This window comes from Vitis riparia, chromosome 5 (genome assembly GCF_004353265.1).
Source record: "Vitis riparia cultivar Riparia Gloire de Montpellier isolate 1030 chromosome 5, EGFV_Vit.rip_1.0, whole genome shotgun sequence".
Taxonomy (NCBI): Eukaryota; Viridiplantae; Streptophyta; class Magnoliopsida; order Vitales; family Vitaceae; genus Vitis; species Vitis riparia.
In genome coordinates this window covers 10,318,247-10,334,974 of record NC_048435.1, presented here as the reverse complement: position 1 = coordinate 10,334,974, position 16,728 = coordinate 10,318,247, and positions in this window count along the sequence as shown.

Below are 16,728 nucleotides of genomic sequence, written 5' to 3'. Positions count from 1 at the left end.
AAAATCTAACGGAGTCGGTGCATAGGAAGATTACGCATACCATGCGAAATTTCGCATGGTGTGCGAAATTCTTTGGCTGCCTCTTGTGGTTTCGCATGGTGTGCGAAATTTCGCACATCCATGCGAAAATGTTGGTTGTTGGATTTATTCCTCTGGTTTTCTTCCTTGCATCTCTGATTGGCTTGACAACCTATTGCCAAGCTTGGCAAAGGGCTATGAGGTGCTCCAAAGCTCGGATTCTCCATGTATTTGAGCTTCAACTTGCATTGCCATGGGTTTGAGCTACCAAAAACACCAAAACTTGCCAAAAACTGATTAGTAACCCTTGCTAGGTTCCTTACTGTACCAATTGAGTTAAAATGTATTAACTACTACTCAAAAATGTTTAAAACAGTTAGTTTCAAGTTATAAAAGAGTGCTTTTTGAGTAGTAATCACTCCCCCCAACCGACATATTGCTAGTCCCTTAGCAATGAAGGAGAGATAAAGAAATAGACAGTAAAATAATTTACAAAATCATGCTAATCACTCCAAAAAATTTTCAAGTGGCATGATGCGGATTATACTCTCTCATGGAACATCAAAGAGGCAAAACCCAACCTTCAACAAGAGTCATCAAATATCTTGCTTAATCACAATTTATAAAGGGTAGACATTGTGCAAATTTAAGCATCAAAAGAATTTCCACTTCTAAAGGTCCAATCCTTACTCTTCCACAAAAATCTAAGTGTTAAGCTTATTAGTTTCCGATTATAGTATGTCAGACTATTCTCTCCTCCCTAACCTAGTTCTTTCTCAAACTTTAACAAACTGACCAACCTCCAATAGGCTAAGAATGCACCTCTTTTATTTCACAATTTTTTTTCATTGTAGGAGTGCAATGCTAAAGGTATTGTTTTCTAAAGTGTCCATGTAACGGGGATCCATCAATGACTCCCAACCAATCAAGGTTTAGGGCATCAAGTTTTAAGGATCTTTCGACCACTAACTCCTCAGATTTTTCCCCGGACTTTTGAGATTGAAATTCAATACCCAATCACCTACAATATGTTAAACTCCACCTATTCACCCTTGTAACGAGCATTGAGGTCGGTGACTCCTAACCAATAAAGGCTTAAGGCATCGGGTTTTAAAGACTCTTGCCGTATACCCCTCGGACCTTGCTTGGGTTTCAAGGCAAGTGAAACACTTTGTCCTTTTTTTTGAAGGCTCATTGGCCTTTTATAAGGTGTCCCAACACTATTAAAACAAGGTCAAAGGTACCAAGTCAAAATTTTCCTAAGTTCAGAGGGTGAGATAGTTTTTCATCTTATAACCGGAACCTAATATGCACAGTGTGTGGTAAGATTAAAGTGGAAGAAATAAGGTTGAATTCAATAGGAGTTTCAATAATTCATCAACTTCAATAAGCATAATACAAACTCTAAGATTCAAGTAAAAAGACAAGAACTCAATTTCTCCCATTTTATTTTGAGAATTTTTCCTTAATAACCATGGAAAGTAGAGTGAAAACTTTTAAAATTAAGCAAAGCAAAAAGTAACTAAATTAACAAATTAACCTAGCATTATTAACAAAACTTCCTTTCTCAACTCTCCCCCCAACTGAGATCAACATTGCCCTCAATGTGTCAAGAGCAATTGAAAATAAAGGGAGGAAGTGGTACCTCCTTAGTGAAATGGAGTCTGAGTCGTATATGAGAAACCACATGAGTAAAAAAAAAAAAAAACAAAAGGGTAATGAATAGAGGAAAAAGAAAAATGCTCAGTATAATAACAAAAAAAGATGTCTATATATTAATATGAGAAAGTACAATATGAGATATCATCAGGCAATACATCCAATCCCAGTTTATAAAGCATCAAAACAAGGACAAATCTCCACTAATATGATATATAAATACAATAAGATAAAGAGATGTCCTATGATCAAGTAGTGGGAGCCTCAGGTGGAAATGATGCATCCTCAGGTGTAACTGTGACTGTGTGAACTATCTGAGGCTCATCCCGAGGATCATCTGAAGCAATGGCATTTGTGGTGGTGGGATCTGGACCTCTACTATGGTAGTGTCCTCAGGTGGAATAGTATCCTCAGCTGGAGTTAAAGGCTCTGATGATGCGGGAAGGTCAGGCTGAGGCGGAGGTAGAAGTCCCAAGTGCTCCTGAATCTGGTGGAGTATAGCAGTCTGCTGGTCCTGATGGGCACGCATCTCAACCATCTGTTGGAAGAGAGCAGCATGTGTGGTAGTGAGTGTCTGAAAGGTATGCACAAGGGCGCGAAACTCCGAATTTGAGATGGTGATGGAAGGCTTGGATGTAGTAGGACCAACTGGTGGAACAGTAGGAGTCACAGGGGGAGCAGTAGAAGTAGCCTCAGGCATGGGCACTAGTGGTATCGTTTCTGTGGGAAGCTTGCTCTGCTCTGTCTGTGGGGGCACTGGAGGTGCTACCATGGGAGGGGCTCTTAGAGGTGCAGAATAGCCCGCCAAATGATTCCATTTGTCGAGAGTGAATTGCTCTCGACAAAGGTGGCGGCGCTCGAGCCGAGGCTTAGTAGGAAAGCCCATATGCTCCAAGATCTGGCAAAGCAACCTCGGGAATAGTAATAGAATGGTGTCCGCCCTCTGAAGCTTCTTCCTATGGACCTTCTTCTCAAAGTGGACGAGGGAAGCCATGATCAATTGGTGTGGGCCAAAGTAGAAGCCCTCTGATATACGGAATAAAGCGTCCAAAATAACTCCTCGCTTCTGTACCGAATGTTGTAAGGCAAAGAGGTTGGAGTGCAACACCACATCTACGAGGAGCATCCCAGGTGGAAGCTCTTTCCGTAGAAGGATCAAATCTGTAGAGGTCCCTCTAGATAAAATGCGGACCATGTCCCTCTGAGATATTAAGGACCATTGGCGGAAAACAGATGGATCCACTGACTCGAAAGGAATCTGTAAAGTCTCTGCAATATGTTTGGCCTCGAGGATACCATGACGTCCATCAATGGTGAAGTGAATCGCGGTAGGACTCGGGACGCCATGAGTAGTCATGGACTGGTAAAAGTCTAATGCTACTCTGGGATAAAAGAACTCACGAGGAGTCATAAGGTGCTCAAGATAGTACCTTTGCAGTAGGCCATAAGAGTCTCGGAGCTCAGGCTGTTGTCGTATGACCTCCTAATCAAAATATATCTCCAAGTGGAAAGATCTCGCTCTGAAATCTGAGTTGCCCTCAATGGGCGGTGCTGTGAGCATCGAGCGTTTGATAATAGACTCCGGTGACATGTCAGTAGGAACCTCAGAATTTGCAGGAGGCTCAGGCTGTGAAGCTTTGGATGACTCGCCTGGGCCTGAAGTTCTGACCCTCTTGGTAGGAGGGCGCTGCACTGAACTCTCAGGGTGCGAAGTAGTCGCCCCTGGTGTAGTAGGTGGTCTCCTTATCTCGTATTTGCGCTGAGGAGCAGGTGAGGAAGGACTAGTTGGCGCTTCACCCTCAAAAGGTGGAATCTATCAGACCTCTGATTACTACTCAAAAAGTACTTTTTTATAGCTTGTTATAAACTCTTTTAAACACTTTTGAGTAGTATTTATCACCTTTTAACTCAATTGGCACATTAAGGACCCTTGCAAGTGTTACTAATTAGTTTTTGGCAAGTTTTGGTGTTTTTGATAGCTTTTTGATCATTAAAACAAGCCAAGAATGAGGGAAAATTGTGTATAGTCCATGGCAAAGCAAGATGGAGGTCAAACACATGAAGAATCCAAGTTTTGGAGAGCTTCATAGCTTTTTCCAAATCAATCAAGTATGCAAGGAAGAGAATCAGAGAAGAAATCCAACATCCAACAATTTTGCATGGCTATGTGAAATGCCCAAAAGGAGTACAAGTTGCAGGACAGAGAACAAGACTGTGAAAAATTGATTTCGCACCATGTGCGAAATTTCGCAAGCCTTGCGAAAATCCTCATGTGTAATTTTTAGATATTTTTTCACCGACTCCATTAGATTTTTATCTCGAGATATTTTGTGTAATTACCTATTTTCTCCTCGTAATCAGTTAAAAATATTTTTAGATATTTAGGATATCTAAGTGAGGGGTTAAAAATATCTCTCTATATATGTCTTAAAATATCTCTTTTGTAATCATCTCGGAATCTTGGAAGAAATTCCAGAGAACACTTGTACATTCTTTTAGTAAGAAATACACAGAGCCTTGCTCAGCCTTACCCATTCATTTTGTTTTTATTTTCTTTCTAGCCAAACATCCTCCGAGGTTGTTTTCTCAGAGGATGAGTGGCTAGGTTTTTCGTTTCTTGGACTGAAGGAAGCTAGGTAAGGGATCCGGATACAAAAGTGGGAGTTTTCCTTGTTTTAAATGAGGAAAGTTGTGACCCGTTAATGGTTTTTATTTTTTAGTTTAACTTAAAATCCCTTAAAATCACCTAGGCCAACACTTGGTAAGCTTTTTAGACTCCATGGAGATCCATTAGTTATCTCTTGCGAGCCTTTGGGAGGTGGTTTAAAGGTAGGATTACCTAGAATGGCCAACACTTGGTAAGCTTTTCGGACTCCCTGGAGATCCATTAGTTATCTCTTGCGAGCCTTTGAAGGGTAATCCAAGGTTAGGATCACCTTGAATGGCCAATACGTGGTAAGCTTTTCACAGTGAGAGGTGATTAGTTATCTTTTACGAGCCATTGAAAGATGATTCACAGTGAGAGGTCTTTAGTGTTTGAAACCATTAATAGGAAGTAACTGCAGTCTTTCATGGACCAGTGGGATCAAAACTTGATTGCTAAATACACACCGGTTCGGGAAATGACCATTCTTTATGTTATTATCCCCAACGCGAGGAAAAGATCCGGAATCTCCCATTTTTAGCTAAGAAACCTGAACTTAGTGACCTAAAACTCCAAGAAACCTTTTCTTTGTAAGTAATCTCAGTTACTATTTTTGGTTAACTTAAAACCAACCATTTTCAACCAAAATTATGTTTTTCTTTTAAAGCTAACTCATAAAAGAAAAAACACCATTTCAGTACTTTAAATAATATCACGTGTGATATGAAAACCCATCACCGTGGACGATCTTAGAACCACTATACTATGCTAGCTATGCTACCCTAGTGTACGGTGAATTAGGTTTATAAACTTTGTTGATAACTCCCGTTTGAGGACTGAATCAAAGTAGAACACCAATTGGGGACAAATCAAATGGCGCCGCTGCCGGGGATGGTGTCACCTTAGAGTGATGATCTTTTTAGAACACTTGTGATCTTCATCACAAGTTTGGTGATTTTTATTTTCTTTTACTAACTCTTTTTATTTGTTTCTTTTTATTTATTTTTATTTTAGTTTATCTTTCATTTAGTTTTTAGTTAACCTTAATTTTTTATTTTCTAGAATTGTTTTTCTTTGTTTTTGTTTCAGTTATTGGTAGTTGTGCATGTCCTATTGGATACGAGACAGTGAGGGAAAGCTTGTGAAAATCAAAACTCTTCACAAAACAGAGTTGGAGTTGTGTGTGAAAGTCATGGAAGCTACACCTGAGGATTAGCATAGTCAACATGCTCAGGAGGAGAATTTCAACGCATACCAATCCATGAGAGACCGCATGCATCCACCTCATATGAGTGCACCGTCATGTATAGTGCCACCTAGAGAGCAGCTAGTGATCCGACCACATATTGTGCCACTTCTACCTACTTTCCATGGGATGGAAAGTGAGAATCCCTACGCGCATATCAAGGAATTTGAGGAGGTTTGTAATACTTTCCAAGAAGGAGGAGGTTCAATCGACTTGATGAGGCTCAAGATATTTTCTTTTACTTTGAAGGATAAGGCCAAGGTCTGGCTTAATTCTTTAAGGCTAAGGAGTATCCGAACTTGGACTGATTTGCAAGCGGAATTTCTTAAGAAATTTTTCCCGACTCATAGGACCAATGGCTTGAAAAGGCAAATTTCAAACTTCTCAACTAAAGAGAATGAGAAATTTTATGAGTGTTGGGAGAGATACATGGAAGCTATCAATGCTTGTCCTCACCATGGTTTTGATACATGGATATTGGTGAGCTATTTTTACGATGGCATGTCTTCCTCAATGAAGCAACTCTTAGAAACTATGTGTGGAGGAGACTTTATGAGTAAGAATCCGGGGAAGCCATGAATTTCTTGAGTTATGTGGTTGAAGTTTCAAGAGGATGGGATGAGCCAAATGCCAGAGAAGTAGGGAGAATGAAGTCTCAACCTAATGCTCCAATGCTAAGGTTGGGATGTATACTGTGAACGACGACATCGATGTGAAAGCAAAAGTTGCAGCTATGGCAAGAATATTGGAGGAGTTAGAAATAAAGAAGATACGAGAAGTGCAGTGTTGGGTGTGCGAAATTTTTCACATGCTCTGTGAAAATTTTGCAAAGTGTGCGAAATGAGTTCGCAGGGTATTTTTATTTTCGCTGGGTGTGCGAAATTGGTTAGCAGAGTGTGCAAAATTTCGTATCCCATGCGAAATGAGCCATGAATTTCGCATGCCCTGCGAAATTTTCGTAGGGTGTGCAAATTGCCTTGGTGTTTCCTCTACCAAGAATTTTTAAGGACTCGCCCAACCGCTTTGAAGTCCCCCTTGCAATTGATCATCAAAAACCTAAGTTAAATCAAATCAAAATAAAATTAAAATTAAAACGAGAAATCAAAATCAAAACAAGTAATAATACAGGGAAACTCTCAAATAAGAAATAAAACAAAAAGATATGGACTCGATTAGTCTTTAGAAAGACTAAGTCCATAAAAAAAAAAAAACTGGTCTTGTCAAGCTTAATGTGGATCAAGGAGAATGAATTCCTCCCTGTCGCGAGAAAAAGGCTCCACAAAGGGCTTAAGACGGTGGCCATTCACTTTGAAGCTCCCGATGTTGTTGGAGTTGAGTAGTTCCACTACTCCATTTGAATGCACTTGGTGAATGGTAAAAAGACCTATCCACCTTGATTTTAGCTTGCCCGGAAAGATGTGGAGCTTAGAGTCATAGAGTAAGACTCTTTGTCCCTTTCGAAAATCCTTACGGGAAATCAACTGATCATGCCACCTCTTCAATTTCTCTTTTGAAAATTTTGAATTGATGTAGGCATCATTTCTCAATTCCTCCATCTCATTGAGGTCTAAGAACCTCTTCAACCCAGATCTACTCAAATCCATGTTGAGCTTCTTGATTGCCCACTAAGCTTTGTATTCCAATTCCACAGGGAGATGACATGCTTTGCCATAGACTAGGAGATAAGGAGACATCCCAAGAATGGTCTTGTAAGCTGTTATATATGCCTATAGTGAATTAAGGAGCTTGACTGACCAATCTTTTCTGTTCGTATTCACCACCTTCATCAATATGTTTTTAATCTCCCTGTTTGCTAACTCAACTTGCCCACTAGTTTGAGAATGGTAAGGTGTAGCTACCTTATGCTTCACCTCATACTTGGCTAGGAGAGTTTCAAAAGGCTTGTTGCAAAAATGAGTACCCCCATCACTAATTATGGCTTTGGGCACCCCAAATCTTGAGAAGATGTTTTTCTTGAGAAACTTGAGAACCACTCTATGGTCATTGTGTTTGCATGGGACTGCCTCAACCCACTTAGAAACATAATCTACTCCTACCAAGATGTAAGAGTAGCCAAAAGACATAGGGAATGGTCTCATGAAGTCAATGCCCCAAACATAAAAAAGATCAAATATCAAAATGGGGTTCAAAGGCATCATGTTCCTGGGTGTCAACTTCCTAAGCCTCTGGCATCGATCACAACTCTTGCACATGGTGTGGGCATCTTTGAAAAGTGATGGTCAATAGAAACCTGATTGCAACACCCCCATGGTTGTCTTCTAAGAAGCAAAGTGGCCTCTACATGCATTTTCATGGCAATGATTGAGGATCCCCTGTTGCTCTTCTTCATGAACGCACTTCCTTATTATTTGATCGGCACAATACTTGAATAGAAATGACTCTTCCCAATAGTAGGCATGATTTTTTTGCAAAGAAGTGCTTCTTATCTTGTGTTTTCTACTCACTTGGAACTTCTCATGTGACTAGGTAGTTCGCAATGTGAGCATACCAAGGAGCAACTTCCACCAACATGAGAGACTCCTCTGGAAAATCATCATTGATGGGCAAACCATGGGAATTATGTGCGATAGCTAACCTTGAAAGGTGGTCTGCTACCACATTCTCCACTCCTTTCTTGTCTTTTATTTGGACATTGAACTCTTGAAGCAAGAGAATCCATCTAATCAGCCTTGCTTTAGCATCTTGCTTAGTCAACAGATACTTCAAAGCAGAGTGATAAGTGAAAACCACAATGAAAGACCCTATCAAGTATGCACAAAACTTATCCAAGGCAAAAGCTACAATTAACAATTCTTTCTCGGTAGTTGTGTAGTTTCTTTGCGCCTCATTCAATGTCTTGCTCGCATAGTAGATCACATAGGGTTTTCCATCTTCTCTTTACCCAAGAACAACTCCTATAGCAAAGTCACTGGCATCACACATTACCTAAAAGGGTAGTTGCCAGTTGGAAGCCCTCACTATTGGTGCGGTTTTCAGAAATAGCTTCAATTCTTCAAAACTCCTTTGGCATCTATCATCCCATATGAATTTAGCATCCTTGACCAATAGTTCACAAAGAGGTCTTGCAAGCATGGAGAAATCCTTGATAACCTCCTATAGAACCCGACATGGCCAAGGAATTGCCTTACTCCTTTGACATTTGTTGGGGATGGCAACTTAACAATGAGTTCAACCTTTGCTTTGTCAACTTCAATGCCTTGCTTGGAGATGATGTGTCAAAGGACAATCCCTTGGTGTACCATGAAATGGCACTTTTCCCAGTTAAACACTAAGTCTTTCTCAATGCATCGGTTTAGAACAGCTTCTAAGTTGACCAAACATTCATCAAATGCACTTCCATATATGGTGATATCATCCATAAAGACTTTCATAATACGCTCCACCACATCACTGAAAATGCTTAACATGCATCTTTGGAAAGTTGTGGGTGCATTGCATAAGCTGAAAGACATTCTCCTGTATGCATAGGTGCCAAATGGGCACGTGAAAGTGGTCTTCTCCTTGTCTTCAACATCAATTTCTATTTGAAAGTACCCGGAGTAGCCATCCAAGAAACAATAAAAAGGATGCCTAGAGACCCTCTGAAGCACCTGATCAATAAAGGGCAACAGGAAATGGTCCTTCCTTGTCACCGCATTCAACCTCCTGTAATCGATACACACCCTCCATCCTATAGTGAGGCATGTAGAGACATCTTCTCCCTTATCATTTTGCACCACCGTGATCCCAGACTTCTTTGGCACAACTTGAGTAGGACTCACCCATGGGCTATATGATATGGGGTAAATAATTCCGGCCTGAAGTAGCTTAAGAACCTCAGTTCTCACCACCTTTTGCATGTAAGGGTTTAACCTTCTCTAAGGTTGATGAACTGGCTTAGCTTCTTCCTCCATGTAAATATGATGGGTGCAGATTAAATGGTTGATCTCTTTCAAATCAGAAATTTGCCACCCTATTGCCTTCTTACATTTTCTAAGGACTTCAAGTAGACAACCCTCTTGATGAATGGTAAGAGCTGAAGATATAACAATAGGGCACTACTTGTCTTCTTCCAAGTATGCATACTTCAACTCTGTGGGTAGTGGCTTAAGAATAAGCTTTGGGGGCTCCTTCTTAACAGCTCTTTATGTCTCCTCCTCATTGAATAAGGGTAGAATTTCTTCTCTCCTCCTCCAAGGGGACATGGTAGCAAGTAAATCTAAGGGTTCAGGTAACCCTTCATCAAGATCCTCAAAACTCTCAATCAAATCCTCTTGCATTCTTTGATCACAATGCTCTTCCACTAAAGTGTCAATCATGTACACTTCCTTTAGACCTTCTTCTTCTTCCGGATGGATATGCTTCTTGTACAAATGGAAGATGTTGAGCTCCAATGTCATGTTGCCAAACGTGAGTTGCATGACTCCATTTCTACAATTGATGATTGCATTTGATGTAGTTAGGAATGGTCTTCCAAGTATAATAGGAACATAATTAGTTCATTTGACAAACCGGATCCGTATCAAGAACAACAAAATCCATTGGATAGTAGAATTTGTCAACTTGAACCAAAACATCTTAGATCATCCCTCTTAGAATCTTCACTGATCTATCTACCAGAGATAGAGTGATAGATGTTGGCTTCAACTCTCCAAGTCTTAATTTCCTGTAGACAGAATAGGGTAGCAAATTCACACTTGCTTCCAAGTCCAACAAAGCTTTCTCCACACAAGTCCCTCCAATACTCACTGAGATGGTAGGCCAGCCCGGATCTTTGTACTTCACTGGAGACTTGCACTATATGATGGCATTCACTTGCTCAGTCAAGAAGGCTTTCTTGTTCACATTCAACTCTCTCTTTACAGTGCACAAGTCCTTCAAGAATTTTGCATATGTCGGCACTTGTTTGATCATGTCTAGTAAAGGGATATTGACTTTCACTTGCCTCAATACTTCAAAAATTTCTGATGCATTATTGGTTCCCTTTTTGCCATGCAAAGCTTGGGGAAAAGGTGGAGGCATGTGTTTCTTCATCATATCTTCCTTGATGACTATCCTCTCGGGTTTTTCATCCACACTATAATCATGGTCATCTTTCTTTGTACTTTTCTCTTTTCTCTTTCCTTTAATTTCTTCACTCTTTTCTTTTTCTACTACACTCTCTTCATCATGCTTTGGCTTGGATGTGGGTTGATCAACCTCTTTACCACTCCTCAAGGTGATAACTGCTTTGACTTCCCTCACCTTTGAAGATTCTCGCTCTTGAGCCTCCACTTCATGGATACCCTTGGGATTTTGATGAGGTTGAGAAGGAAACTTTTCTTTCTCTTGCACTGTGTTAAGGTTGGTAAGCCTTGAGATTGCGTATTGGACATTGTCTATCTTCTGAGGCAGATCATTTTGCATCCCATCCATCCTTTTGTTCAATGTACTCTCCACACTGTCAATTCTCTGATTCAGTTGAGCATTTATGGACTTTTGGTCTCCCACAAAGTCTCCCACAACCTTGCTAAGGTTCACAATAGCTTGTTCAAGATTCGAGGCTTGCTGAGGTGCTTGAGTAGGTTGTGTGTACTGAGATGACTTTGGTTTCCAAGAGAAATTTAGATGGTTCCTCCAATTTGAATTGTAGGCATTGCCATATGAAGCATTGTTATTAGGCTTGAATTGACCAATAACATTTGCTTGATCTCCAAACATTTCTCTCACTGCTGGAATTGTAGGACATTCCTCCACCAAGTGCTCATAAGATTGACAAATGGAACAAGGCATAACCTGCACTGGTGTCTCAGAAATGGCTTGCACTTCTTATACTTTCTTCATTTCTAGCTTTTCCAATCTCCTTGCCATAGCTGCAACCTTTGCCTTCTTGTCAATGTCTTCATTCAAAACATACATCCCACTCTTAGCATTAGGTTGAGACTTCATTTTTCCCATCTCTCTAGCATAGTGTTCATCCCATCCTCTTGAAACTTCAGCCACATAACTTAAAAAGTCCATGGCTTCCTCCAGATTCTTACTCATGAAGTCTCCTCCACACATAGTTTCTAGGAGTTGCTTCATTGAAGAAGACATACCATCGTAAAAATAGCTCACTAAGAGCCATGTGTCAAAGCCATGGTGAGGACAAGCATTAATAGCTTCCATGTACCTCTCCCAACACTCATAGAATTTCTCATTCTCCTTAGCTAAGAAGTTCGAAATTTGCCTTTTCAAACCATTGGTCCTATGAGTAGGGAAGAACTTCTTGAGAAACTTGGCTTGCAAATCAGTCCAAGTTTGGATACTTCTTGGCCTTAGAGAATTAAGCCAAATCTTGGCCTTATCCTTCAAGGTGAAAGGAAATAGCTTGTGCCTCATCAAGTCAATTGAAGCTCCTCCTTCTTGGAATGTATTACAAACCTCCTCGAATTCCTTAATATGCGAGTAGGGATTCTCACTTTCCATCCCATGGAAAGTAGGTAGGAGTGGCACAATGTGAGGTCGGATTACTAGCTGCTCAGTGGGAGACACTATGCATGAAGGTGCACTCATACAAGGTGGATGCATGCTGTCCCTCATGGATCGGTATGCATTGAAATTATCCTCTTGACCATGTTGGCCATTCTGGTCTTCGGGTGGAACATCCATGATGTTCAAGCACACTTCCAACTCAGTTTCTCAAGGATTTTCAATCTTCACAAGTCTTCCCTCAATATCTCTTATCCAATAGGGCATGCACAACTAAAGATCACTAAAACAAAAACAAAGAAAACAAAAGAAATACAATTCTAGGAAAAAGTTAAGGTTAGCCAAAAACTAAATAAAAGATAAGCTAAAATATAGACAAAGAAAAAGAATCAATAAAAGAAAAAATCACCAAACTTGTGATGAAGATCACAAGTGTTCACCAAAGGTCATGTCAATGTACTTTTGGCATCATCCCCGACAGCAGCACCATTTGATTCATCCCCATTGCAGTCATGCCATTTGATTCTAGCAGAGATGGGTGTTATCAACAAAATTTATAGAACCTAAATCACCTCACACTAAGGTAGCATGGCTAACATAGTATAGTGGCTCTAGGATCGTTCACAAGGATGGGTTTTCATCGTACAGTTGACTTTAGTGAAGGAATAAAATGGTGCTTTTCCTTATGAAAATTAGCTTTTAAAGAAAATGGAATTGTGGTTGCAAAGATTGATTTTAAGTTAATAAAAAATAATAAGTGAAGTTAACTACAAAGAAAAGGTCTCTTGGAGCTTTAGGTCACTAGGATTGGGTTCCTTAGGCAAAGGGGGAGATTCCGGATCTTCTCCTCGCGTTGGGGATAATAACATAAAGGATGGTTATCTCCTGAACCGATTTTATATTTAGCAATTAAGATTTGATCCAAAGGGTTCATGAAAAATGATAGTTGCTTCCCATTAATGGCTTCAAACATTAAAGACCCTCACCTTGAACCACCTTCCAATGGCTCGTAAATGATAACTAATAGACATCCATGGATCTAGCAATAAGCATCCATAGAATCCGAAAAGTTTACCAAGTATTGGCCATTCAAGGTACTTTTAAGGGATTTAAAGCTCAACCTTAAAATAAAAACCATTAATGGTTAACAACTACTTTCATTTAAAGCAAGGACAACTCCCACCTTTTCATTCGGGTCCTTCACCTAGCTTCCATCACTCTAAGAAACGTAAAACCTAGCCACTCATCCCCTGAGAATTCATCGTCAGAGGTTGTTTGGCTAGAAAGAAAAGTGAAAACAAAAATGAGAAGGAAAGGCAGAGCTAAAGCTCTGTATATTTCTTTCTACTGGGATTTACAAGTGTTTAATGAAAAAACCGTAACATAACATAACATCCTCCTTTCCCTCTGTCTTTCTCTCTCTATATATGATGTTACCTAAAAAATATACAAAAAGATATAAAAGAAAACATCTAGGTTGGTTACAAGGAGAAACTAGGAAATCACACAAAATATCTGAAGATAAAAATCTAACGGAGTCGGTGCACAGGAAGATTTCGCATACCATGCGAAATTTCGCATGGTGTGCGAAATTCTTTGGCTGCCTCTTGTGGTTTCGCATGGTGTGCGAAATTTCGGACAGCCATGCGAAAATGCTGGTTGTTGGATTTCTTCCTCTAGTTTTCTTCCTTGCATCTTTGATTGGCTTGGAAACCTATTTCCAAGCTTGGAAAAGGGCTATGAAGTGCTCCAAAACTCGGATTCTTCATGTATTTGAGCTTCAACTTGCATTGCTATGGATTTGAGCTACCAAAAACACCAAAACTTGCCAAAAATTGATTAGTAACCCTTGTTAGGTTCCTTAATGTGCCAATTGAGTTAAAATGTATTAACTACTACTCAAAAGTGTTTAAAACAATTAGTTTCAAGCTATAAAAGAGTACTTTTTGAGTAGTAATCAATTACCTTTTAAGTCTAAAGTAAAAGCTCTCAACAAATCTTCCAGAACTTGAATTACCCTTTCTGATTGACCATCAGTTAGAGGATGGAAAACAGTACTGAAACTCAACTTAGTACCCAAACCTTATGTGGACTATGCCAAAATCTAGAAGTAAATCAAGGATCTCTATCAGATACTATAGAAATAGGTACACCATGCATTCTCACAATCTCCCTGACATATAAAGAAACTAGACGGTCCATAAAGAAGTTGACTTTCATAGGCAAGAAGTGAGGAGACTTTGTCAATCGATCAACAATCACCCAAATAGTATTATTGCCCTCTAAGGTCCTTGGTAACCCTATCATAAAATCCATAGTAATATGTTCCCACTTCCACTTAGGAATAGAAAGTGGTTGTAGTGACCCTGCTGGACGTTGATGCCTAGCTTTCACTTGTTGACACACCAAACACTGAGCCACAAATTGTGCGATATTTAGCTTCATACTTGATCACCAATAATTCAGTCTCAAATCTTTGTACATATTTGTCCATCCTAGGTGGATTGCAAGCCTAGAACAATGAGCTTCTTCCAAAAGATCTCTCTTTAAGTCTCCATCATTTGGGACACAAAGTTTAGTCTTAAATCTCAAAATCTCATCATTTGATAAAACAAAGTTAGGCTTACTACCCTTTTTAACCTTTTCCAAAATTTGCACTAAATTCAAATCGTTCTTTTGTAGGGCCTTAATTTTCCCAACTAAGTCTGGTTGCACTATGAAATTCGCCACAAGTGCTCTTGAGTCCAGAACTCTAATATGGACATGTAAACTCCTCAAATCCTTTATTAATTGCCTCTGACAACCTTAATAGCTACTAGGGAACCAACTGATTTCCTGCTTAAGGCATCAACTACAACATTCACCTTCCTTGGATGATAATGAATAATACAATCATAGTCCTTGAGTAGTTCTACTCATCTTCTCTGTCTCATGTTCAATTACTTTTGGGAAAACAAATACTTAGAGCTCTTATGATTAGTGAATATTTCACAAGTTTCACCAAAAAGAAAATGTCTCCAAATCTTAAGTGCAAAAATCAATGCAGCTAACTCTAGATCATGAGTGGGGTAATTTCACTCATAAGACTTCAAATGTCTAGAAGCATAAGCCACAAATTTTCCATGTTGCATTAGAACACAACCCAAACCTTGATGAGAGGCATCACTATACACTACAAATCCTCCTGAACCTGAAGGGATAGTCAAAATAGGAGTTGTCACTAATCTATTATTTAACTCCTGAAAGCTATGTTCATAGTCATCAAACCACTCAAAGTTAACCCCTTTCTGTGTCAACTTAGTCAAAGGTAGGGCGATCTTAGAGAACCCCTTAATAAACCATCTATAGTAATTAACAAGTCCCAAGAAACTTTGGATTTCAGTCACAGTACTAGGTCTCCTCCAATTTTCTACAGCATCTACCTTTCCAGGGTCAACTGAGATGCCATCCTTAGTTACCACATGGCCAAGGAAAGGGACTTTATCTAACCAAAACTCACACTTCTTCAATTTAGCATACAACTACTTATCTCTTAGAGTCCGCAATACAATACTCAAATGACGCTCATGCTCTTTTCCACTCATTAAGTATACCAGAATATTATCTATAAAAACCATACCCTATTCATTAAATCCATAAAAGTAGCAGGTGTATTAGTCAAACCAAAAGGCATAACCAAAAACTCATAGTGCCCATACTTAGTTCAAAAAGCAGTTTTGGGCACATCCTCACCTCTGACCCTCAACTGATGATATCCAAACCAAAGATCAATATTAGAGAATACACAAGCACCCTGAAGCTGATCAAACAAATCGTCAATTTGAGGAGGAGGATACTTATTCCTCATAGTCACTTTATTCAACTCTCTATAATCAATGGAAAGTCTCATTGATCCATCCTTCTTCTTCACAAATAAAACAAGAGCTCCCCAAAGTGAAACACTAGGTCTAATAAAACCCTTATCGAACAACTCCTGAAGCTGAGCCTTCAACTCTTTAAGCTCCATAGGTGCCATCATGTATGGAGTCTTAAAGGTAGGAGTTGTTCTTGGTACCAAATCAATGGTAAATTCCACCTCCCTTTCTGGTGGCAAGCTAGGCAATTTGTCTAGAAAAACATTAAGAAAATCCCTTACGACGGGTATGTCCTCCAACTTTAAATCACTTTCATTACTCACCACATAAGCCAAAAAGCCTTGACAACCCTTCCTAAGCAAAGAACTAGCTCATAAGGCAGAGATCATACGGAATGGTCTATCCGCATGCTTCCCCACAAAATTGAACTCAGGCTGACCAGGGATGCTAAATATCACCGTTTTCCCAAAACAATCAACAGAAGCATGATATGAAGCTAACCAATCCATTCCCAAAATTACATCAAAATTCTGAAGGTCAAGGAGTACTAAGTCAACTAGCATTTCCCTATAACCAATCATCACAAGACAATCTCTCAGCATTTTACTAGTCATAATAGAAACTCCCGTAGGAGTAGCAGCAATCAAATCAAAGTCCATGCTAGCAACAAGCATACCCAACAAACCAACAAAAGATATTGAAACAAAGAGTGTGTTGAGCCTGGATCAATTAGGGCTCTAGAAAATAAAGTGTGGATTCTGATAGTACTTGTCACCATATCATAAGTAGCCTAAGCATCTTGATGAGTCATAACAAACACCCGCCCTTGGGCTCTAGGATTTTGTCTATCCTCTTTA